The 9,928-nt window shown below is 49.0% G+C and overlaps 1 non-coding gene across 1 annotated transcript; it reads left to right on the forward strand.

Annotated features, from left to right (window-relative positions):
• Positions 1-1,120: 1,120 nt before the first annotated feature.
• Positions 1,121-1,227, forward strand: LOC126026041 (U6 spliceosomal RNA). The gene has a single exon (XR_007501560.1). It is a non-coding gene; the product is annotated as a U6 spliceosomal RNA (small nuclear RNA).
• The last annotated feature ends 8,701 nt before the right edge of the window (positions 1,228-9,928 follow it).

Below are 9,928 nucleotides of genomic sequence, written 5' to 3' on the forward strand. Positions count from 1 at the left end.
AGAAGTGACTTGTGGGCATGAAGCTAGAAATAAGCCCTGAGAACTATCAGGTGGGTCCAACCCCCCACAAAAAATAAGTAATAAAATAACAACAACATTCCAATCACCAACCACTGCACCTACCCATTCTCTATAGTAGTGAGCAAGAACTAAATCCCAGCTTAGGAAGCAGAGTTGTTCTTCATGTGAATGATTGTGCCAAAAGAACAGAATGGCCTGAATCGGGCGGTGGGTGGTCTAGGGTCTATTCTGATAGAGAATTGGGACAAACTTGCTGTTAAAAACTATAATGATAAAAAAAAAAAAATGAAAATTGAGGCCAGAGATATAGTACAGCAAAGTAAGGTGCTGCCTTGCAATGCATGCAGCTGACCTGGGTTCAATTCCTGCCACCCCATATGGTACCCCAAGCACCGCCAAAAGTGTCCCAGAGTGCAGAATCTAAGTACCACCAGATGTGACCCAAAAACAAACAATATAATAATAATAAAATTAAATAGGACTCTTACTTGCCCTTCATTGAATCAAAGTCCCCTGTACTTGAGTTTCATAGTGCTCCTCACATAGGTGATAAAGTGGGCTGCAAAGCCTTGCCTTCTATGTCAGTTAATACTGGACTTTATTTTTATCGTAATCTTCCTAGCATTCAACACACTACTCATAAAGAGCCTTTGGTATGGGCTTCATAAGTGGGCTTTCAATTAAAATCACCTTCCAAGGGAGGTAATACCAAAATCACAGACCCCAGATGCTACAGTTAAGGGCTGAATCTTAAAAGATTTAAACTTGTGGGGCTGGAGAGATAGCATGGAGGTAAGGCATTTGCCTTTCATGCAGAGGGTTGATAGTTCGAATCCTGGCATCCCATATGGTCCCCTGAGCCTGCCAGGAGCGATTTCTGAGCGTAGAACCAGGAGTAACCCCTGAGCGCTGCCAGGTGTGACCCAAAAACCAAAAAAAAAAAAAAGATATAAACTTGTTCAACAGCATTTTTGAGTAGTCTCACTTATGATTTCCTGACCATTGCCACCAACCTCAGGCCTATCATTTTCTTTGTCACTCAGAACCTACACTTCAGAAGAAAACGGCAATGGCCCCCTGCCCATAAAAAGTCAAAAGCGTGCTTGCTTTGGCAGCACATATACTAAAATTGGAACGATACAGAGAAGATTAGCATGGCCCCTGCGCAAGGATGACACGCAAATTCGTGAAGCGGAAAAAAAAAAAAAGTCAAAAGCATAAAGAATGAGGCACATAACCAAGCTGCTAGCTAAGTTGCTAGAAAAATAAAACATAAGGGCCGGAAAGATAAACATGGAGGTATGGCATTTGCCTTGCATGCAGAAGGTTGTTGGTTCAAATCCCGGCATCCCATATGGTCCCCCGAGCCTTCCAGAAGTAATTTCTGAGCACAGAGCCAGGAGTAATCCCTGAGCGACGCCAGGTGTGACCCAAAAACCAATTAAAAAAATTTAAAAAAAAGAAAAAGAAAACATAAGGCCTCCAGCAATAATTCTCCAAAATTATAGAGCTTGAGAAATGGGAATGTTTGAGAATGATGTTTATACAGAAAAACCTACACAAAATTATTCAACTGATTTGTAAGAATCAGAAATGAGAGAGAAATAGCTAAGCACAGGAAAAGCTGGATCCAAGTACCACATGGTCCCATTCCCCAGCACCTCCAGGATAAACTCCTGAGCAGAGTTGGAAGTAGAACCTGAGCACTAATGTCACAAGTTGTTCCCAACAAAAATTTTTTAAATAGAAATTATCCAATGTCCTTTAACAAGTGAATAGATAAAATGCAGTGCTTTCCATTGGGAACTAAAACTCTGTACCAAAAAGAATTTTGTATTTGAGTTCCTGCGTTCCAACCATGGTACTACTAAAGGAGCTGGAGGGATCATACAGTATGTGATGCAATTGCCTTGCACATGGCTAACCGAGGTTCAATCTCCAGCATTCCAAATGGTTCCCCCAAACCTGTCAAGAGTGATTGATTCCTGAGTGCAGAACCAGGAGTAACTGCTGAGCACTACTGGGTGTGGCCCCCAAAACATAGCAAAAAAAAAAAGAATCACCACTAAGAAAAGCTAGATGTGGGGCCGGAGATAGCATGGAGGTAAGGCGTTTGCCTTTCATGCAGAAGGTCATTGGTTCGAATCCCGGCATCCCATATGGTCCCCTGAGCCTGCCAGGAGCGATTTCTGAGCGTAGAGCCAGGAGTTAATCCCTAAGCACTGCCAGGTGTGACCCAAAAAAAAAAAAAAAAGCTAGATGAAGTACACATAGAAAATATTGTTCTATTTTTTCAATTTCTTGTAATTCATATTTTTAAACTAAAACGCTTCCTGTTGGGGGAATGGAGTCTTAATACAGCAGGTAGGGCACTTACCTTGTATATGGCCAACATAAATATGAACCAAGACACCACATGTTGTCTCTAGAGCCCTGATAGAAGTGATCTCTCAGCACAAAGGAGTAAGCCCTGAGCATAATAAGTTGTCTGTTTATATTAATTTTTTTGGTTTGTTTTTGGGCCACACCTGATGACGCTCTGTGGTTACTCCTAGCTCTGTGCTCAGAAGTCACACCTGGCAGGCTCGGGGGACCATATGGGATGCCAGGAATTGAACCAGAGTCTGTCCAGGGTTGGCCTTGTGCAAGGCAAATGTCCTACTGCTGTGCATTCACTCCAGACCTGTTGGTTTTAATTTTTAAGCATTGGGGCCTGAGTGATAATACTAGTGCCATTCATATAAAAGATCCACAATAGGCAAATTTGTGAAGAACAAGTGCTTAGTAGTCAGTCGAGATCAGAAATTGGAGAGGATAGGGAGCTAAGAAAATACGTGATGAAAGTGATATGAAATTAATGCTGATGACTGCATAAATTTGTGAACATAAAAAAAGAAAATTACATACTTTATAAGCTAAATGTTATGGTCTGTGAATTGTATGCAAATAAGTTTTTCTTTATATATATATATATGTATATATATATATACACACACACACACACACACACACACACACACACATCCCAAGGCAAAAATTAGTTTGAAGCTATGCAATTTAGCTTCTTTGTAAAATTTCTGATTAAATGAACTGTCGTAGCCCTGCCCTGCTGACTGTTATTCATAAAGCAGGACAATTAATAACTAGCCAACAAGATGCAGTGGAACAATCTAATGAGATTAGAATTTTGACTCAGCCAGAGAAATCTTATTCCTGACAACTACAAATCCCATTCTAAAAAAAAAAAAAAAAAATAGTAGACTGCAGAAACTGGTTCAGTCTGCAAAAGTGCACAGACAGAACTGGAATAAACAGCCAGCTTTCACATATAGGTAAATAATAACAAAAGCAACCCCAGCCTACATCAGGCCATGCCCATATATAGTCACATAATTCAAGTTTGCTAGTTGTCATTAATAATTAAAATTAAAGGGGCCAGTGAGGTGGCGATAGAGGTAAGGTGTCTGCCTTGCAAGTGCTAGCCAAGGAAGGACCGCAGTTAGATTCCCCCGGTGTCCCATATGGTCCCCCCAAGCCAGGGGCAATTTCTGAGTGCTTAGCCAGGAGTAATCACTGAGCATCAAACGGTGTGGCCGAAAAACAAAAACAAAACAAAACAAATAATTAAAATTAAATAAATTACTCCCTTCCTCCTCTGGAGAATTCATTAACTAGCAAAACTATTGAGCATCAGGAGACTGAATTTTGGTCCATAGGAAGTTAGATGTGTGACTTTGACTCTATAAAAACTGTAAAATAAAAATGCCTCCAAGGATAGATACCAAGGTTGCCTGCAGAACCACTCCCTGCACCCTCAATCAAGTTATAATTACTTCCCAGTTACCTACCATAGAAAGCCAGCTTTTCCTTTACCCCTGGCCCCCACCACAGGCCATCTTCCACGTCTAGTCAATAGTTCTTATAAAACCAGTATCACATCTGGTCATTTCCACCTAGACTAGAGGCTCTTAAAGTTCATAGTGTACCCTCTCTGACTTCTTTGGAACTCACCCACCAACATCTCTGGTCACAATCAAGCCACCCTGACCTTAGGTTCTATACAACATTCCTCCACAGGGCCTTTCCACACTCCCTTCTCATCTTCTTTCTTGCTTCTGTTCAAATGCCACATCCTCAGAGATGCATGGAGTCTGGTAACAGTCTGGATTCAACATTAATAACTGGGCATGACACTTACAAATATGCATACCACTGACTTCCTCATCTGTAAAATGGCAGTAACAGTGCCTACCTCATAGGATTGAGTTGAGATAAAGAAAAGTCATTAGTTTAGTGACTAGCTTTCTGTTTAAATGTCATTCATCATTATTGCTTAAAACTCCCCAAGTTGGGGGCCAGAGAGTACTTAATAGGCTGGCTGAGTGAGCACTTAGCATGCAGGAGGCCAAGGTTTAATCCCCAGCACAGCATGATGCCCTGTGCACCACCAAAAGCAATTCCTGAGCACTGCCAGATGCGACCCAAAGCTCAAGAAAAATAACTAAATTAATCCTCCTATTTAGTTTTCTCCTTAGCTCTACAGATATTATCTTTATTTGTCATCCTTGATCCCCATGGAATGAAAGCATCCTCAGGGACTATCCTTTCTCAAAACTATCACCAATTCCTAAGAAAAAGTAAATCCCTGAATTTTGCAACATAAAACAAAGTTGGTAAAAAAAAAAAATAGTTTGTCTACACATAAAATAACTTGTTGGGGGCAGAGTTATAGAACAGCAAATAGGGTTCTTTTCTTTTTTATTTTTTCTTTTTTTTTTTTTTTGGTTTTTGGGCCACACCCGGCAGTGCTCAGGGGTTACTCCTGGCTGTCTGCTCAGAAATAGCTCCTGGCAGGCATGGGGGACCATATGGGACACCGGGATTAACGCCACTGTGCTATCTCCGGGCCCAGGGTTCTTTTCTTGCACATAGCTAATGCAGGTTAGATTCCCAACATCCCAAGGCCCCCCATCCCTGCACCACCAGGAGTGATCCCCGAGCACTAGCGATTGTTCTCAAGAATATTCCTGAGTAAACAAAAAAATTATCATGCATTTTTTTATTGTCTTGATTCAAAGACTTACGTGAAAAATTACTTACGCGAAAAGTTGCTTCAAACAAGTATATAATTAAACTCATTTCTTTTTACTAATCAGTTCATTTACTCATTTCTGTGGTACTGGGATCAAACCCAGGAACTCACATTCTAAGACAAGTGCTCTACCATGAATTCTACCCCTAACCCAAGGTCCTGTTTTTATCAACTCTTTTCAATTTCACAGGCTATGTGGAAACAAACAAAATTGTAGAGAGCTAAGATTAAAACACAGAACTCATGAGCTGGAGCGATAGTGTAACAGATTGGGCATGTGCCTTGTATTCGGCTGACCCTAGTTCAATCTTAGGCATCCCATATCCCCTAAGCCTGTCAGGAGGAACCCCTGAGCACTGACATGTGTGGCAAAAAAAAAAAAACCTCAGAACTCAAGATTTTAAACATTACAACTATAGGCTAAGCAATTTTTAATTATACTGCAATTGTGATTTACCAAATTGTTCAGTCAGTTTTTCAGGCATTAAATAAATGTTCAAATACAAATTCCATCACCAGTGTGACCTTCCTTTCACTAGTATCCCCAATTTCCCATATGTCTCGTTACAGGCACAAACAAAGATGAATAGAATTGGGCTGGAGCGGGCCAGAGAGAGAGCACAGAGGTAGGGCATTTGCCTTTCATGCAGGACGGTGGTTCAAATCCTGACATCCCATATGGTCTCCTCTGCCTGCCAGGAGCAATTTCTGAGCATAGAGCCAGGAGTAACCCCTAAGCACTGCTGGTGTGACCCAAAAACAAACAAACAAAAAGAATTGGCGAGCAGTGGCACAAGCAGTAGGGTGTTTGCCTTGCACATGCTAACCTAGGATGGACCACGGTTTGATCCCCCTGCATCACATATGGTCCCCCAGCCAGGAGAGATTTCTGAGCACATAGGCAGGAGTGACCCCTGGGTATCACTGGTGTGGCCCAGAAAAAACAAAACAAAACAAAAAAAAGGGTCAATTGGAAATAATTTTTTTAATCAGTGTCTAACAATTTACTGGGCTATGGACAGTGCTAGCTGAGCCTGTGTTACTGTTTAGGCTCACTGAGCTTGGTAGATTTGTATATAACTTTCCCATCAGATTTCCTATGATACTATTTCTTGGGTTGACACTACTATAAAATCTGGAGATGTCGGGCCCGGAGAGATAGCACAGCGGTGCTTGCCTTGCAAGCAGCCGATCCAGAACCTAAGGTAGTTGGTTCGAATCCCGGTGTCCCATAGGGTCCCCCGTGCCTGCCAGGAGCTATTTCTGAGCAGACAGCCAGGAGTAACCCCTGAGCACCGCCAGGTGTGGCCCAAAAACCAAAAAAAAAAAAAAAAAAAAAAAAATCTCGAGATGTCCAAAAAAAATTTTTTTTTGGTATTTGGGTCACACCCGTTGGCGCTCAGGGGCACTCCTGGCTCTGCGCCCTGAAATCACTCCTGGCAGGCTCGGGGGACCATATGGGATGTCGGGATTCGAACCACTGTCCATCCTGAATGGCTGCATGCAAGGCAAATGCCCTACCACTGTGCTATCTCTGAGCCCCGAGATGTCCAGATTTTGGGGGGGGGTGAGGGCCATACCCAGCAGTGCTCAGGGGTTACTCCTGGCTATCTGCTCAGAAATAGCTCCTGGCAGGCACGGGGGACCATATGGGATGCCGGGATTCGAACCAACCACCTTAGGTCCTGAGTCGGCTGCTTGCAAGGCAAACGCTGCTGTGCTATCTCTCCGGCCCCAGATGTCCAGATATTTTTTTTTTTTTTTTGGTTTTTGGGCCACACCCGGTAACGCTCAGGGGTTACTTCTGGCTATGTGCTCAGAAGTTGCTCCTGGCTTGGGGGACCATATGGGACACCGGGGAATCGAACCGCGGTCCGTCCAAGGCTAGCGCAGGCAAGGCAGGCACCTTACCTTTAGCGCCACCGCCCGGTCCCGAAATGTCCAGAATTTTAAACAAATTTTGTGGCTTGGCAATTTGATATAGTTAAGTTGTAGAGCTAGTGTGTGGTGATGGGCTGCTGTAGTTTCAAGGATCCTGAGAAAGCCTCGGCTAAACACAAGGGAAATGATGAATTTAAGGTTCTGAAGGTCTTAAAAGTGATGCCTGGGATCAAACGTACTGCCATTTGCATGCATGACAAGCATCTTAACTGCTCTACGATTGTTCCAGACCCAGAAACATCTGAACCATGGACTGGAGCAATCTTGGAGCCAAAAGGGCATTTGCCTAGCATTTCCTGGACCAGAGTTCAATATCCAGCATCCCAAATGGTCTCCTGAGCCCCCCAAGAGTGCTTCTAGAACACAGAGTTAATTCCTAAGCAGCACTGAATGTGAATCTTGCCCCCAAAATAAATATGAATATAGGGCTGAAGAGAATAGTCGGTAAGGTTCTTGCCTTGAACTGGATTAGATGGTAGGCAACATAAATGATAACCCAAGCAGAGCCAGAAGTAATCCCCAGCAGTCACGAGTAAGCCTTGGGCACTGCTGGACTGAGTTGAAAAACAAACAAAAAAGAAAAAGCCTCGATGCCAGAATAATATTACAACAGGCAGTGTGTTTGCCTTGCACATGGGTGCATAGGTCCCTAGAATCCCATATGATCTCCAAGTCTGCCAGGAGTAATTTCTTAACACAGAGCTGAGAGTGGCCTAAAAACTAAAAACAAAGAAAAAAAAGCACCTTTTTATCTTCACTCTATCCAGTTTTACCACACTAGTTAGTTCAAGCCCTGAGTTAAGCCTTCTTCCTCAGTCTTGTAATGGCTTATAATGGGGGTGACCCCCCCCCCATAGAAGACGGAGCAAGGACCTCTTTTCTGGCAAGGACTGTCCGGTCCCCTAACGGTGCCCAAACTTCCAGGCTTATGGGGGGGGGGAGGGTGTTGATGTTTCAGAAGGGTGAAAAAAACCTCAAGATGATGCGAGATGCTCATGGATCTTTTTTTTTTCTTTTCTTTTTTAAAAACTAAGCAGAGATGCTGCGGTGCGGCGCGGCGCGTGCAGGCGCGCGTGGCCTCCCTCCTCGGATCTCGAGACTGCTCCCCTTCTCCCGGGAGATGGAAGAGGGGGCCGCACCTGCAAGCCAACCAGGACGCGGGCACGCCCGGCCACAGCACAGCCGAGCCAGAGCACAGCAGGGCGGCACGACAAGACCCCGCCAAAGCACCGCAGATCCGGGGCGCCGCCGAGTCAGAGTCATCACCACCACCACCAGCAGCAGCAGCACGCCGGGCTCGGCCGGGGCGGAAAGTTTCGAATCCCGGCACGGGCACGCGCGGGCCCGCTAAGTCTCCCGGCAACACCCCGCGCCCCCAAAAAGACACACGAGATGCGCGAGCCGGCGCGGGGTTTCCTCAGACGCGGCGGGAGAGGCGAGAGGCGCAACCCGGACACGCACACGGGCCTCGGGCGCCAGGCGGGACCCCGGGCGGTCCCGGGGGTGGCGGTGGGGGCTGCCGCACCGCCGCGCGCCCCTCCCCGCGGCCGCCCTCGGGGAGCTCGTCCCTCCGGGTGGTGCGGGGCGGAGACGCGCCTCCTTCCGCCCGCCCGCCTCAGCCGGCCGGCCCGGGAGCCAGGCGAGCGGGGGGCGGCGGGGCTGCGGGCAACTTTCCCCCGGCGAGGCGCGGCGCGGCGCGGTGCGGCGAAAGGCGAAGACAGGAGGAGCCGGCGCGGGCGGAGCGAGCGGGTCCGACTCACTTTTTCGGGTGTTTCTCTCTCTTCGGCCTCCGCTTTCGGGCCTGAAGGGCCAGCACTGAGGGGAGGAGGAGAAGGCGGCATTAACGGTCGGCGGGGAGGGAGGGAGCGAGGGGCCGAGGGAGGGAGGGAGGGAGGCGGCGAGTGGCCGGGTGGCCGGCGGGCTGGGTGGGCCGGCCCGCGGGGCCGCGTGGCCGGGAAGGACCCTGGGGACCAGGGGACGCCCGCCCGCCCCCCTCCGCCCGCCCGCCCGCGGGGCCACTCACGCACCTTTCCGGGAGCTCATCCTGCCTGACGCGGCGGCGGCGGCTGAGGCGGCGGAGCTGAGGGACGCGGGAGCCCTCCCTGCCCGGTTCGCTCCGGCCGCAGCTGCCACTCGCTCCGCCGGCCGGGAGGAGGCGGGAACCGCGCCTGCGCCGCCGCCGCCGCCGCCGCCGCCCCCACGGGGGGCCCCGGCAAGCCCCGCCCATGTGCGGCCACGCCCCTACGGTGGCCACGCCCCTAGCCGGGTCGTGACCCCCGCGCCGCCCCCCCCACCCCGCGCACACACACACTCACACACTCACGATACACGCGCGCGCGCGCCTCACCTGCGAGGACACGACGCTCGCCCCCGCCCCTCGCCCCTCCGCGGCCCTCCGCCTCTCGCGGCCGGCCCAGGCCTCCCGCCTCTCCCGGGCCCGCGCGACCCTCCTCCGTGTCGCCAGCCACCTACCCCGGCCCGAGGCGCCTCCGCGGCTCTCGCACCCCCTCGCCTCGTGCGGCCTCTTCTCGCCCTTCGCGCCCCGGCAGCCTGGCACCCCCATGCGCCAACGGCGGCGGGCTCGGCCAAGGGGTCGCGGGAAAGCCCGGCCGGGTCTGCCTTCGCTTCTTCGCCGAGCGAGCGAGCGAGCGAGCGAGTGACCTTGGCGGAGTCGCCGCTCGCCCGCGGTCACCACCCCGCCCCACCGCCCGAGTTTAAAGGGAATGTGCGTGTGGCATCACATCGGCGGCCACTTCTTTTACACGCGAGTCGGGCACCCGCCTGAGACGATGCCACGGGACCACCACCGCCCCCCACCCCCCAGCGAGTGGCCCCAGGAGGTTAAACAGTTTATCCTGTCAGCATTCGAATGTC

Source organism: Suncus etruscus, chromosome 1, assembly GCF_024139225.1.
Source record: "Suncus etruscus isolate mSunEtr1 chromosome 1, mSunEtr1.pri.cur, whole genome shotgun sequence".
Classification (NCBI taxonomy): domain Eukaryota; kingdom Metazoa; phylum Chordata; class Mammalia; order Eulipotyphla; family Soricidae; genus Suncus; species Suncus etruscus.